Here is a 13,617-nt window from a genome sequence, read left to right on the forward strand (position 1 = left end):
TAAGCCTTCACCTGAAGTACAATAAAATATTAAAAAAAAAAAATACAAAAACATAAATAGAATAATACAATGAACACTTACGTTAACTAAATATCTTAATTTCTATTTTAGTCAGACAATTATGGAAAAGGTTCTAGTAATGAATCTACTATGTCCACAGGAAGGTCAGATGATTACAGACACACACAAACACATGGGGAACCAAAACAAATCAGAGCAAAACAGAAGTTCTGACGGGATGAATCTATCATATCTAATCTTACTTGGAAAGAAAAAAAAAAAAACTAAAGGTTATACAAGATAGTTCACCAGATTAAGAAATCCCTATTGAGTTCCTAGTTTAAATACATTAAAGCTTCATTCATCCTTAGATCATTTAGGGAATTTAGGGTTTTGGACTTTAACCAACAGAGAGAAAAAAAAAAAAAAAAAAAAAACAGTTGCCCTTGAGTCGTTTTGATTCATGGCAGCCCCATGTGTGTCAGAGTAGAACTGTGCTCCACAGGGTTTTCAATGGCTCTGATCTTTCAGAAGTAGAACACCAAGTCTTTCTTCTGAGGGGCCTTTGAGTGGATTCAAATCGCCAACCTTTTTGTTATTAGCCAAGCACTTAACCATTTGTGCTACCCAGGGACTCTTTTTGTAATAGACACATATTTTAATAATTTGAGCAGAAAAATGGTTTATTATAAAATAGCAAGTAGTTCACATAAGCTCCAGGAGGGCTGGAGATCCAGGCTTAGATGTTACATTGCTAGGAAAAGATAAAAAAGAAAGAAACTGCAAATTATACTACAAGACTGTCCCCAGCAAAGGGCATAGACCCCAAACTTCATCCCAGCTATGCTTGCCCCTGGGCCATGCTGCTAGAACTGACATCTCGGCTGTCCCTGAAAACTGGGTAGGGTCACCAAGAGGAAACCATATATTCCAGATTGGATTCCTACGCAGTCTCTGTTTACCCCATTGGCTTCCACTTAAAGTCCAGGCAGCTGGTTTGAAGAGCAGTTGGTAGAGTCTAGCTCACCTGCACATGCTCTTGCTGTTCGGGAGCCGGGGGTGGCCAGTACCTGCCATTCTCTAGTTTCTTTGACTCAAGTGCATACATGGAAACGGAGTTCAGATGCTGGGGCTGGTAAAATAATAACACACAATCTCTGCAATCCCTGAGCTGAAGGATCTTTTTACATCATTGTTCTTCCTATGCTATAATATTATTATTTGGGAATAATGCCTCTATTTGATGGCAAAAAAAAAAAAATATTTTTTTGCCTATTAAGGATACTCTCTCCCTTAAAATTGTGAAAATTTCTAATTTTAGATCAAATTACATGTGATTTCTGAGGTGGTTATAGTACGGAGGAGGTTGTGTGGGCAAAGACTTTAAGCTTCTTGAAGAAAAGGTTGTATAAACATTGTCCCATCAGTCTCGTAAAGGAATTCCATTTTCTACCCGGGAACTGGAAGGATTTCATGAGAGTGAAGTGTTCCTATACATACTGTATCAAGCTTTTTATAATCATAATATTTAGAACGTCTGTGGCGCTCTCCCCCTCAAAGGTACTTTAACAAACATTAGCTGTAATTGTAAAGGGCTTTAGGATCCTTAGGGATGAAAAGTATTGTATAAATGTGCCATGTAACCATGACTATTACTTCTGTACATTGCTGCATAAATTATCAGAAAATGAGTAAATGGGTTTCCGTCTCATGCACTTGAATGTTAATTGAGAAGAAACATCTTCTTTCACCAGTTTGGCGATGACAATTATATCACAGTCTGTTTGCTTTAGCAGGTATTCACTCTTTGTTAATCTTGACAGATTATAACCTCAGGTGTGCTCTGTGTCTGGAAGCCTTTGTGTGTATCTTGACACAAGGTTTAGTGTCAATTCCGATGTTCAGTCTGCTGTGAAGACATTCTACAGTATCTCCAGCCTCACTATATATCACTCTTGTACCTGCACTTAGATTCTGCTGAAGCAGAGAATCTAATCCCAGCGGTTATTACTTCACTGAGCAGCCATAATGCTCTGTGAGTTTTGCTATTGTTTGGTGACAGATTTCAATAGAGAACTTTAAAATATAATGTTAATAATTTAAAAATATACGTATCAAATTCTTACACTTTTATTGAGAGATGAGTTTATTAACAGTTCTTTCCTGTTAACATACCACGTACCTGTTTTGATTATCCTAGAGCTTAAGGCTCATTCTAGTGATCTTAGTTTTTAAACCATGGTGCCTAGTATTTTTTAGCTTCTCTTAGGTTTTCTAGTCATGAGACTAAATCATGTAAACATACAGCTTGGTCATATTAAAGACTTCTTAAAATTTTTCTGAAGTACTAGTAATTTTCTCTCTCTTGCATTCTAACATGCAAAAAGCCACCCTAATTAATTCTTCTTAATATCACTCCATTTCAGCTTTTATTTCTTATATTGATTTATGCTAGTGTTTATCCCAGTATGCTCCTTTTAAAGTGTCTCATATTTCCACCATTGGTCTGGAAATTCAGTTTGATTTCATTTAAACAGGGGTAAGGACCCTCTCACTACTGAGGGTTCTTATCCGAAACACTTGTCTTAAGCCATCATGGGCTGTTGCAACCAGATTTACTCGAGCCTGGCTTTTAGTCCCAATCTTCCCTTGTCTGTAAAGTAGTTCAGAGGGAAAGCAGATCAAGTGAACGGATGAAGCAGGCCTGGCATAACACAGTAGGCACTGGTAGGAACTTTGGCTAGGTGAGGGGAATGGCAGCTAGTAAAGATTATTGTCATTGTGAACGTGGATTTTGAGCTGCTACAGAAATCTAGGTTTTTAAAATCTTGACAATTAATAAAGTTAGTCAATAATAACGCTGCACAAACACTTCTGTGGACCGAATTTGCCCTGTGATAGAAAACTTAACGACCACGGCTTTCCATCTCTGGGGTTTTATGATTAATTTTACTCCAGTAATTTAGTCTTTTTCCTTGGTTCCTGAGAGATGACCTCTTAAAACCTCGGAACTTCTCTAGTGATTGAAATGTCTTTGATGAGGCCTCTGGATCACACCTGAGGGCTTTTTTTTTGCTGATCAGGTACTTCTTGGTTGAGGGCTAGACAGGCCAGAAAGACCCAACATGTGATATCAGCCAGACCTCAGGGGAGGGAGTCTGATACAATCAATTGTACATACATAATGAATCCTCAATAAAGGCTCTGGGAACAAGAAGCTCCATGGTCTCTCAGCTGGAAAATGACATTTATTCTTGAGAAACGTAGGTGCCTTTTTGGGATACAGAAGCTCCAAACTGGGAACTCTCCCAGACCTCGCCCTGTGTCTCTATTTTTAATGCTGGTCCTGATTTGTATCCTCTATAATAAAACTGTAATTTTAAGTACAGCACTTTCCTGAGTTCTGTGAGTCATTCTAGCGAATAATCAAACCTGACGGAGTAGTGACAGTTAGAGGTCGGAAGTGAAGTGGACCTGGGGACCCTCAAGTTGATGGCTGATATCCTGAATGGGTAGAGGGAAGACACCAAATTTGTACCAGAATCAGCAGGTCAGGAGTGAGGATGTCATGGGGCAGATGGGTGTCACTGTGAAGCCTTGGGCAGATACAGCAGGGCAGTCTGAGCCCTTTACCATGTAAGATCTGACCTAGCTCTGGGTAGTTATGGTCAGAGGAAGAAGTACTGCCTGTGCAATTGAACTGGAGCTGAATAGAATAGATTTGAATTGCAGCTGATTCTTACACCATCCTTCTTTGCCTTCCGGCTTAATGTGCAGAGCCTCTACCTCTGCTATAGCTTTAACCTTATTCTCTCTTTTTGTTTGACAGTTTCCTTCTGACTCTCCTTTCTGGCTTTGCCTGAGACCTCAGATGCCCAGCCCTGGCACTCCTCTTCTTGGGCTGCACTCCTGCAGGGCTCACGCCAGCCTGGTGATAGAATTCCCCAAAGCTAACACTTTAGGCAGACAAGTTTAAGATATTATGATAGTCCTCAAATCATTCACTTTGTCTCCAGTTTCTCTCCACTTTAATATAACTTTCCCACAAGTAACAGATTAATCTTCCCCAACAGTGACTTTCATTGTATCACTATCTTGCTCAAAAGCCTTTAATTGCTTCACATTTCATAGAGGAAGAGGTTTAAAATCTCACATTAATAAATTGTAGCCCATCACAGGAGCTTTCTATGACCCAATCACTAGACTAAGTGCTTTACATCCATTATCTCATTTAATTATCACATTGAGGGAGATATTATTATCCTTATTCTACAGATGAAGAAACTGAGGCTAATCTTCCACTGACCTCATTTTATACAATTAAAAAAATAATCTTACAATGTCCTGAAATCATATGTTAAAAGAAAAAGAGAAGAAGAAGAAGGAAAAAAAAAAAAAAAGAATCCCTATCCCAGTTCTGCCAATTATTAGCTGAGTACCTTTTAGGAAGTCACCTAAACTCTCTAAGGTTCATCTTCATCATCTAGAAATTGAGAAAAACATATCTATCACTCAAGGTTACTTAAAATTAAACGATTTAAGAATAGTTTTCTACCAATGTGGGGTGATATTATCTGCTCGAAACAAAAGAGAACTTCACATCTCCTGCTAAAGTAAATGGCTGAGAAGAATAGACTAATTAAAGTCTGTGGGTGGAACTGGAGATTGCCTGCAAGTATGATGATCATGTGACCACTTTAGCTCCTCCCTTATTTAATTCATTCAACACACAAGCTTACTGAGTGCCCTCTATACTCCAGATACTGCATTTATGAGAGAGGTAGACATCAAGGATGACATCTAGCTCTCTAATATAAAAGTTAGAGGAAGAGGAGCATGTTTACAGGGGGACTGCATTCAGTTTGAGACACGTTAATATTCGTGGTGATTAAACTGACATCTTAGAGGATCATCTAGGAAGGCAAATTGGTATTATGTTCTGTGGTTCAGAGGAGACATTTGGGCTAGAGTTAGAAATATAGGAATATTATGCATATGTTATTTAAGGTCATAGGACAAGATGAGCACATCTGGGGATAGAGTTAGAGAAATATAAGAATCTATAGACCAGAGCCCTGAGTTACTCCAACATTTAGAGGTCAGGTAAGATGGTGGACCCAGAAAAGGTGGCAGAAAAAATGAAGCCAAAGAGGAAGGAGAGAAATCAATGGGGTGCAGTGCCAGAGTGGAGGTTGTTTTCAACTGTATTGAAAGCTTCGGAGGGGCCAGATAAGGTGAACATTGAAAGGGAGTCTTTGGATGAGGTGGCCTCCAAGCTTATGGTGACCTTAGAGAGACAAACATTGGTGAAACGGGGAAGGGAGCCACAGAAACCAGCATTCCTCACCTTCTTACCAATCTGAAACTCCACCATCTTAAAGTATGCCCTTTTACACTACTGCTCAGCATTTATGGTTGATTTTGGAGGAAAAAAATCAGAGAAACATTGATAATCTGAAGGGCCAAAAGTGCATTACTGGCTTGAAAGAGTGTGCTTGTGGATATCTGATCACAGAAGGATGGAGAATCAGAGCTAAAAGGACCTGGGGTGCTAAAAACAAATCTTCCTTTATTTTTGCCAAAGAACTGACCAGGTTTTAGTTTCCTGAAGTTTTCCTAACTGATAAAACATGCCGCATCTCTTGCCAGTGTTGAAATAGCCTCTATCTTAGAAATCAAACAACAGAGACAAAGCTCCCTTAAAAGTTTGATTCCTAAGGGAAAGTAGCTAATCAGCAAAATAGCATTTTCCCTTTCCTAGAGTGCGAGGTATGCTGACTTGATTTCTAAATGCTAAAATACCATCAAAATGCTGATGAAATCAACCCACACACCTTTCCTTAGAGCAGTTGTTGTGCTCAAAATTGTGAAAAAAGGAAAGACAGGCTTGTTTCCAAATCTCCCCTACCCCTTCCTCTCCTTTTGAAAATGCCCACTATTCTTCTTCTTTTAATGCATTTATTACCTGTCCTGCTCTGTTCCAAGTGCTAGGGACGTATCAGTCAATCAGATAGACAAAATGCTTCACTCTCATGAAGCTTACGTTCTAGTGGAGTATAAGTTAAGACATTGTTTTCGGGGAAAAATAAACATAATTATCTGCATCCCAAATATGGGTGTATGAATGTGGCCGTAAGTGTTGAGTGTGTAATATGTGAGTGTGTGTGTACAAGGTCCCTTCATCATTTACTCTTTAATATTTACTGAAATAGCAGAAAAGGGAAGCTAGTGGAAATGAGAACAGAGACAGGTAAATTTTGAAGGCAGGAGGTAGATAGAATTTTGGAAAATATTGGAAAATGGCAGATGAACAAAGAGATCGGATCATTTTCTACTATGCAAGGGAATTGAGAACACTGACAATTTGACATCATTAGTTTAAGCTGGTAAGGCCTGACAATGTACTTCCAAAAAATCAGTCACTCAAAACCCTATGACCCACAGTTCTACTCTGACACACGTGGGTTCACCATGAGTCAACATAAGGGTTTGAGTGTGGCAAATCTAATCCCACTAATGTCACATTTTTTTTTTTTTTAATTTATGAAGCTGGAATGCATGAAATACCTTACTCTTTTCATTTCTTAATACTAATATAGACTCAGTCTGTTCAAGACTTAGTGAATTGGTGGAACAAATCATAAATAACATCTAAACAATCTATGGAAACCCTGGTGGTGTAGTGGTTAAGTGCTACGGCTGCTAGCCAAAAGGTTGGCAGTTCAAATCCACCAGGTGCTCCTTGGAAACTCTATGCGGCAGTTCTACCCTATCCTACAGGGTTATTATGAGTCAGAATCGACTCAACGGCAATGGGTTTGGTTTTCTGTTTTTTTAAACAATCTATACCAGTGAAGAAAATAGAAAATAATGTGCCTACTTCTTCAAATATTCCACACTGAACTGACCAGGTATTCCTGAAATTAGTGGAACTTGTCAGACAAAACTCAATCCCTGAATATTAGTGAGTTTTAACATCATTTCAAATTCTCATTACATCCAAATTTACATGTTGAGAAATGATTTATGAAATGACTAATGCTATGAAGACTTTAACCCGGTCTAGCAAACAAGAAAGCTAATTAGTGGCAATAATTTACTTCTGGTTGGAGATTCATAATTTGCTGGCTCATGACCTATAATTAATATATTTTCTATGTTTCTTTCTCTAAGATAATTGATGGTGCATACTGAGTGTTGCGTTAGGAAAACTTATGTCTTAAATGCAATTAAGATTGAACCATAATTTTGTACAGGTAAATTGTGTTAGACATTTCAAATCAAAGAATCTTCAAATTAATGTCTCACCATAACAGTAGAAAAATGAAATGTCCTATTTAAAATCATACTAAATAAACAGAACCTTCGAGGAAAAAACATCTTTGTTTTCTGAAATGACGTTTAAATATGAAGCTATGATGCATCCCTGCTAAATAGAAAATATTTGTTCAAATTATCAATTGTTGTAAGAACACTAAAACCAGCAGGACAAATTATTGTTATAAAATTTCTTCTTGTTTTTGAGAAAATTCAAAATTTAATAAGAGGCCAAAACATACTTGTACTCATCACCCAGAACTAAAAATTGCTAGCATTTTATAGATATTTTTTCAAGTCTTTTTTTACTAAAATATAAAATATTATTGTTATAACAAGTCGTATCCTCATACGCCATCCCACAAAAGCAACTATCATCATGGATTTAGCTGAACTTATTTTTATAAGTTTTCATACCTATATTTATAAATGATCAATGTATTTGTTTTCTACAGGTTTTTTATAAAATATTACATAACTAGCATTATAATGTACACATTATTCTATAGTTTGCTTTTTAACTCAAGATTATGACTGAAATCTATCAATATTGTGCAACTTGTTTTTTAATTGAAAGTATGGTTCTGCAATCTATCAATATGTATGTGTCCATGTATATTCTATTCCTGTTAACTGCCATATTTTCACACACACACACACACACACACACACACACATATATAAGAGTCCCTGTATAGTACAGTCAATGTGCTCACCTGGTAACCAAAAGTTTGGAGGTTCGAGTATACCCAGAGGCACCTCAGAAGAAAGGCCTGGCAATCTACTTCCAAAAAATTCAGCTACTGAAAACCCTATGGAGCACAGTTCTACTATGATACACATAGGGTCACTGTGAGTCAGAACTGACTTGCTGGCAACTGATTGGTGTATGCATATATATGTATGTGTATAAACTTTTATTAATTATGCAAATGATGGATGTTTATGTGCTTTCCTTTTTTTTGTTTGCTATTTCAAACCATGTTGCAATAAAGATCCTTGAATAGCTCCCTCTAGTGCACTTGTGTAAATGTTTCTTTAGAGAATAAACCTAGAAGTAGAATTGCTGATTATGTACATTTTCAATTTTATTAACAATGACAAATTACTTTTCTAAGTGGGTGTCCCAATTCACTCTCCCAAGGCAGAATGTGAGCGTTCCCAGTCATTGCCAATACTTGATATTATTAGGCTTTAAAATGCTTGCCTATCTGATTGATGGGGAATCGTATCTCATTTATTTTTGAAGATGATTTGTATGTCCCTGATTATTAGTAAAGCTCAGAAATCTTCCCAAGCTAATATACTATTTGGCTTTCTTCTTTTGTGGCTTGCCTGGGCACAATCCTTGTCTATGTTTGGAGAGTGGTTTCATTTTTTAAATTTGCATTCCGTAGTATTATTTGCTTTTCCAATACATTTTTAAAAGAAAAAATATCTTTGATAAATCAAAACACAATAGAATATATAAGAAGTGAAGTTATGTCCTATCATTTAACCTCATCTGCCTGCCATTCTGCCCAGATCCTATTTAAGAATGGCTTGGGAACTTGGAAGATTTTACCAAAAAAAAGGGCTTCATGCTGAAAATAGTTTGGTATTTGCTAAAGTCTTCAGAATAATTTCATCTAGAACCTAGGGACTTTTCACAGGAATTGTCCTGTCACTTACATATATGCCCATATCAGCACTGACACTGCTTCCAGCAGTCCCTTTTAGGAAGCTGCAACCAAGTGGAATCTGGCATATGTCAAAGTGATAGGTATGAAGAGATTCAGTGATCTTAAACAACATCATTACTTTGTAGGGACTGAACTTTATGCGGGGGTTTCCTACAGTCTGATCCTTACCAATAAATCTCTCACAAATCCCCACATGGTATTCTTATGATTGCTGGGGAGATGCAATTAAAGGAAAGTCTGAAGCACAACACAATGGGACTTACTAGAGGGAACTGAGAGGAGAGAAAACTTAAAACTGTTAAGGCATACAATGACAAAGTAATGTACAAGCAGTCGCTGGGTTACAAATGAGATCCGTTCGTGAGTGTGTCTCTTTAAAAATTTTTAGTGAAGTCGGAACAAGTACATATTGTTCTTATTTAGCCTGGTGGTGCAGTGGTTAAGAGCTCAACTGCTAGCCAAAAGGTCAGCAGCAGTTCATATCCACGAGTCATTCCTTGAAAACCCTATGGGACAGTTCTACTCTGTCCTATAGGGTCACTATGAGTTGGAATCGCCTCAACGACAACGGGTTTGGGTTTTTTTTTTTTTTTTTTTTTTTTGGTTTAGTGCAAGAAAAGGAGCCCTGGTGATGCAGTGGTTAAAATGGAATTTTATAAGCATAATCTTTTGTAATTTGCTGCCTTTAAATAACTAAATACACATATGTGGATGCACACACAATCTTTCCATGTCTACAAATTTAGATTGATGTCACGCTTTTAAGTAGATGCATGCTATTTCATTGTGGATTTTTTTATATTTTTTGCAATCTATTTATCCTAAAATTTCTTTTTTGTGCTATTATAAACAATACTGTAATAAGTATATTTACATATTATTGCACAATTTTCTGGTCATTTTCCTGGTAGCCTGTATTACTGCATTTATAATTTTTTCTCTGACTAGGACTATAACATAATAGTTTTTGAAGAAAGCATCTTTGAATAAATGAAGGCAGAAGTGAAGTGTATTTAAATAGAGACTTCAAATTTTAGTCTTTCTAGATCCTATCTAGGATCCCTAGTGGCACAGTGGTTAAAGTGTTTGGCTGAAAACCAAACGGTCGGCGAATTGAACCATCAACTGCTCCACAGGACAAAGATGTGACAGCCTGCTTCGGTAAAGACTACAGCCTTGGAAACCCTATGGGGCAGTTCTACTCTGTCCTGTAGGGTTGCTATGAGTTGGAATCAACTCAATGGCAATGGGTGGTAGTAGTGAAGTCCCATGTATGTGGGAACCAATGCAAATCATTTTCCAAAAGAAAGTTTTTAAGTTAAATACAGATAATGCCAATTTTGTAGCATAGTTCTTTCTTGGAAAGTTTATGTTTGAAGTTATGCCAGAAAATGCCTGTGAATTAATAACTAGGGGAGATATGAAAAATATTAACCACCGGAACAGACTTGGGCATCACAACGTCAGAAGGGATGATAGCCCAAATTACAAAGTGAGCTGTCTGCCCTCAACACTGGTTAAACTTCTGTTCTGATTATGAAGTAATTTGAGTTTAGGCATGTGCTTCTATACTTAATTTATGAGTCTGAGATCTGACCTAATATTACTTTACCAGGTGTGGAGTGAAATAGAATGTCTAATGAGTTTTGAAAGTTTTTGCTTTGTTTTGTGTTTGTAACAGAACCTATGCCATTTACATCTCATTAGGTATCAGAACAGGGAATTAAAAAGACCTATATTACTCATGAATGGGAGATGTCTCCAGTCATCAGATAACAGTCACATCCCCTGGGGCAGTTCAAGTGTGTATTTTATAATTCATGCAGAGTTGGCTGGCATCTAAATTACTAAATATAAGGGGACTTGATGCAAGAGACCATTGCAAAAAGCAATACAGACTGAATCAGAGGACATCTGTACATAACACCAGTGCTATTGGATGGAATGGAAACTTCAGGAGACTTACATTCCAACACTCGTAGATTATATGTTTTCTCTGCTTGTTGTTATCATTAGCTGCTGTTGAGTTGGTGGTCCAAATTATGGGAACCCCATGCACAACAAAACACTGTCTGGTCCTGCATCATCCCCATGATGGATTGTGGATCCACAGTTTTTATTGGCTGATTTTCAGAAGTCGCTCACCAGGCCTTTTCTCCTATTCCATCTTAGTCTGGAAGATCTGCTGAAACCAGGTCAGCATCATAGTAACACACAAGCCTCCACTGACAGATGGGTGGTGGCTGCGCATGAGGTGCATTGGCCAGAACCAAACCCAGTTTCCCACAGAGAAGGCTAGAATTCTATCACTGGGCCACCACTGCCCCCTTTTGTCTGCTAGAAGCAAACTTTTTAACTTTGGATAAGTAAGTGAGCCTCAGTTTCCTTATCTGTAAAACTGCCTATCTACTTAATCTCAGCGCCATGAGAATCAAACACATATGCACCTAAAAGCATAACAAAGTTCTTAGTAAACTCACACGCAAACATTACCTGTTATATTACCAAAATCTACAGTTCTTCAGGAAAACCCTTTCCTACTAAAATCCCTAAAAAGTGGCTAGAAAGTTGACTCCTAAAATATGAGATCAGAATATCAAAATCTGATGTCAAAAGTCTGCATGATATTCTTCCTTTCGAAAGAAATTTTTCAGTCTGTCAGCCAGTCAGTTAAGAGTAGGTAATTTTATTGAGTGCTCTCTCTGCCAGGATATTGAATTCCCTCACCCATCTCAAAAGCTTTGTGTTATCTTTGACTCCTACCTCTCTTTTGTGTTCCATGCCTATCAGTTATGAAATGGCATGGGGCAGCCTCCATTGCTCCTGACTTTGCCGTTCTGGACCCATGAGCTCAGCTGTATTTCATTTCCTGTCTTTGATGTTCGTGAGATTGCTAATTCTATTGCTACAAGAAAAAAACATAACTCCAACTAGTTTCAAGGTGTTTGTGACCCTTGCAACCAAAATAGTCCTAACTAGTATGCTTCTGGCTTCACTCTTCCACATGTATTCTACCTTGTAGGCAAACTGTATTACTTTTTTGCCCCCAAATAACCCTGTGCCTTACATATTATCAAATTTTTACACAAATAATGTGTGTGTGATACGTTTTTGCCAACCATGCAACCCCCCCCCCCCACTATTTTCATGAGTGAGCTATGCCATGTGTTATATGTGTATGCATGCTATTTATGGGGGCACATTATTTGTGGAAAAAATATGGTACCTTTCACCTCCAACTGTTGAAATTTCAGTTCTTCCTTAAAAACAATCAAACAAACAAATAAGCCAACTAGTTTAAATGTTATTGCTTTTAAAAAAGCTTGCCTTATTCTATCAGGCTGAGACCACCTTTTCAGAGATCCTGTACTGTTTTGTTTTGCTTTCCTTCCTCATTATTCTTCCCATATTTTGCCTTTTGTTTGATGTTGCTATACTTAAGTCACCATTCACTCACTGTCCATTCCTCATGTTCACAAACTGAGTTGTTGACTATTTGCAATTTGAGACTATCTCTTCTTCATTCTTAAGCCTTACATATGCAGCATAGTGTTTTTGTCAATGTAAAAATAGATATTTATGAAAGGAATAAATAGATGAACAAAGGAAAGAATGAGAACTATGCAGTTTACACCCTCTCCTCACTTATCGACATGGTTAGTTTCCGAAGACCAGGGCATTGTGTGAAATTGGTGTTATGTGAAAATGGAAGATGACCACATCAGATCACAAAATGGAAGATGACTGCATCATTACATAAGTGTCAAGTTACATCATTACATAAGTGTCAAGATACATCATTACATAACCGCCAAGTTAAATCATTACATAACTTCCAAGTTACATCACTACATAACTGTCAAGTTACATCATTACATAACTGCCAAACCACTGAGAATTCATGGCCCAGCCAAGGGGACCCATAATCTTAACCATCAAAGTCAGCATTACTCTTGCCTCACACCTTGGCATTCGTTACTGCCAGACATAAGTCGTTAATGCACAAAATAGTCAGATAGTAGATGTTTTGCTATTGTTGTAAATGCAGAATGTTAGATAATGAGATAGTCGATAAGTGAGGAGAAGGTGTATTACAGAATCCATTTGCATGGGTTGAATGGCGTCCTCCCAAAAGTTATGTTGAGTCTTAACCTCTGCACTGGTGAATATGACCTTGTTTGGGGAAATATGCTTTTTCTTAGCAGACATTATAAGTTAAGTTAAAGAAATCATACCAGGGTGGGGTGGGACCTGATCCTAATTCCTTCTGAGTGACATTTTATAAAAGAGAAGGACAAACACGAAAAAAGCCATACAGAGGGAAAGACAGCATGTGAAGGTCCTTCTAGCAGCAAAGGAACAGCAAAGATTGCCTGCAGCCTTTAAAAGCTAGGAGAAACCCATGGAACTGGTCTTCTCTCAAAAGTCTCAGAAGAAATTACACAGCAAAGATCCTGATTTGGACTTCTAGTCTCCAGAACAGTGAGAAAATAAATTTCTGTCCTTAAAACCCACCACATTATGGTATTTTGTTATGGCAGTCCTAGGAAACTAAGATACTCTTCCCAGAAAAGCTTAGAACATTGAAAATGTTTTACCAAGAAAGTCTTAGAATGAA

The sequence above is a fragment of the Trichechus manatus genome, unplaced genomic scaffold, assembly GCF_000243295.1.
Source record: "Trichechus manatus latirostris isolate Lorelei unplaced genomic scaffold, TriManLat1.0 scaffold00011, whole genome shotgun sequence".
Taxonomy (NCBI): domain Eukaryota; kingdom Metazoa; phylum Chordata; class Mammalia; order Sirenia; family Trichechidae; genus Trichechus; species Trichechus manatus.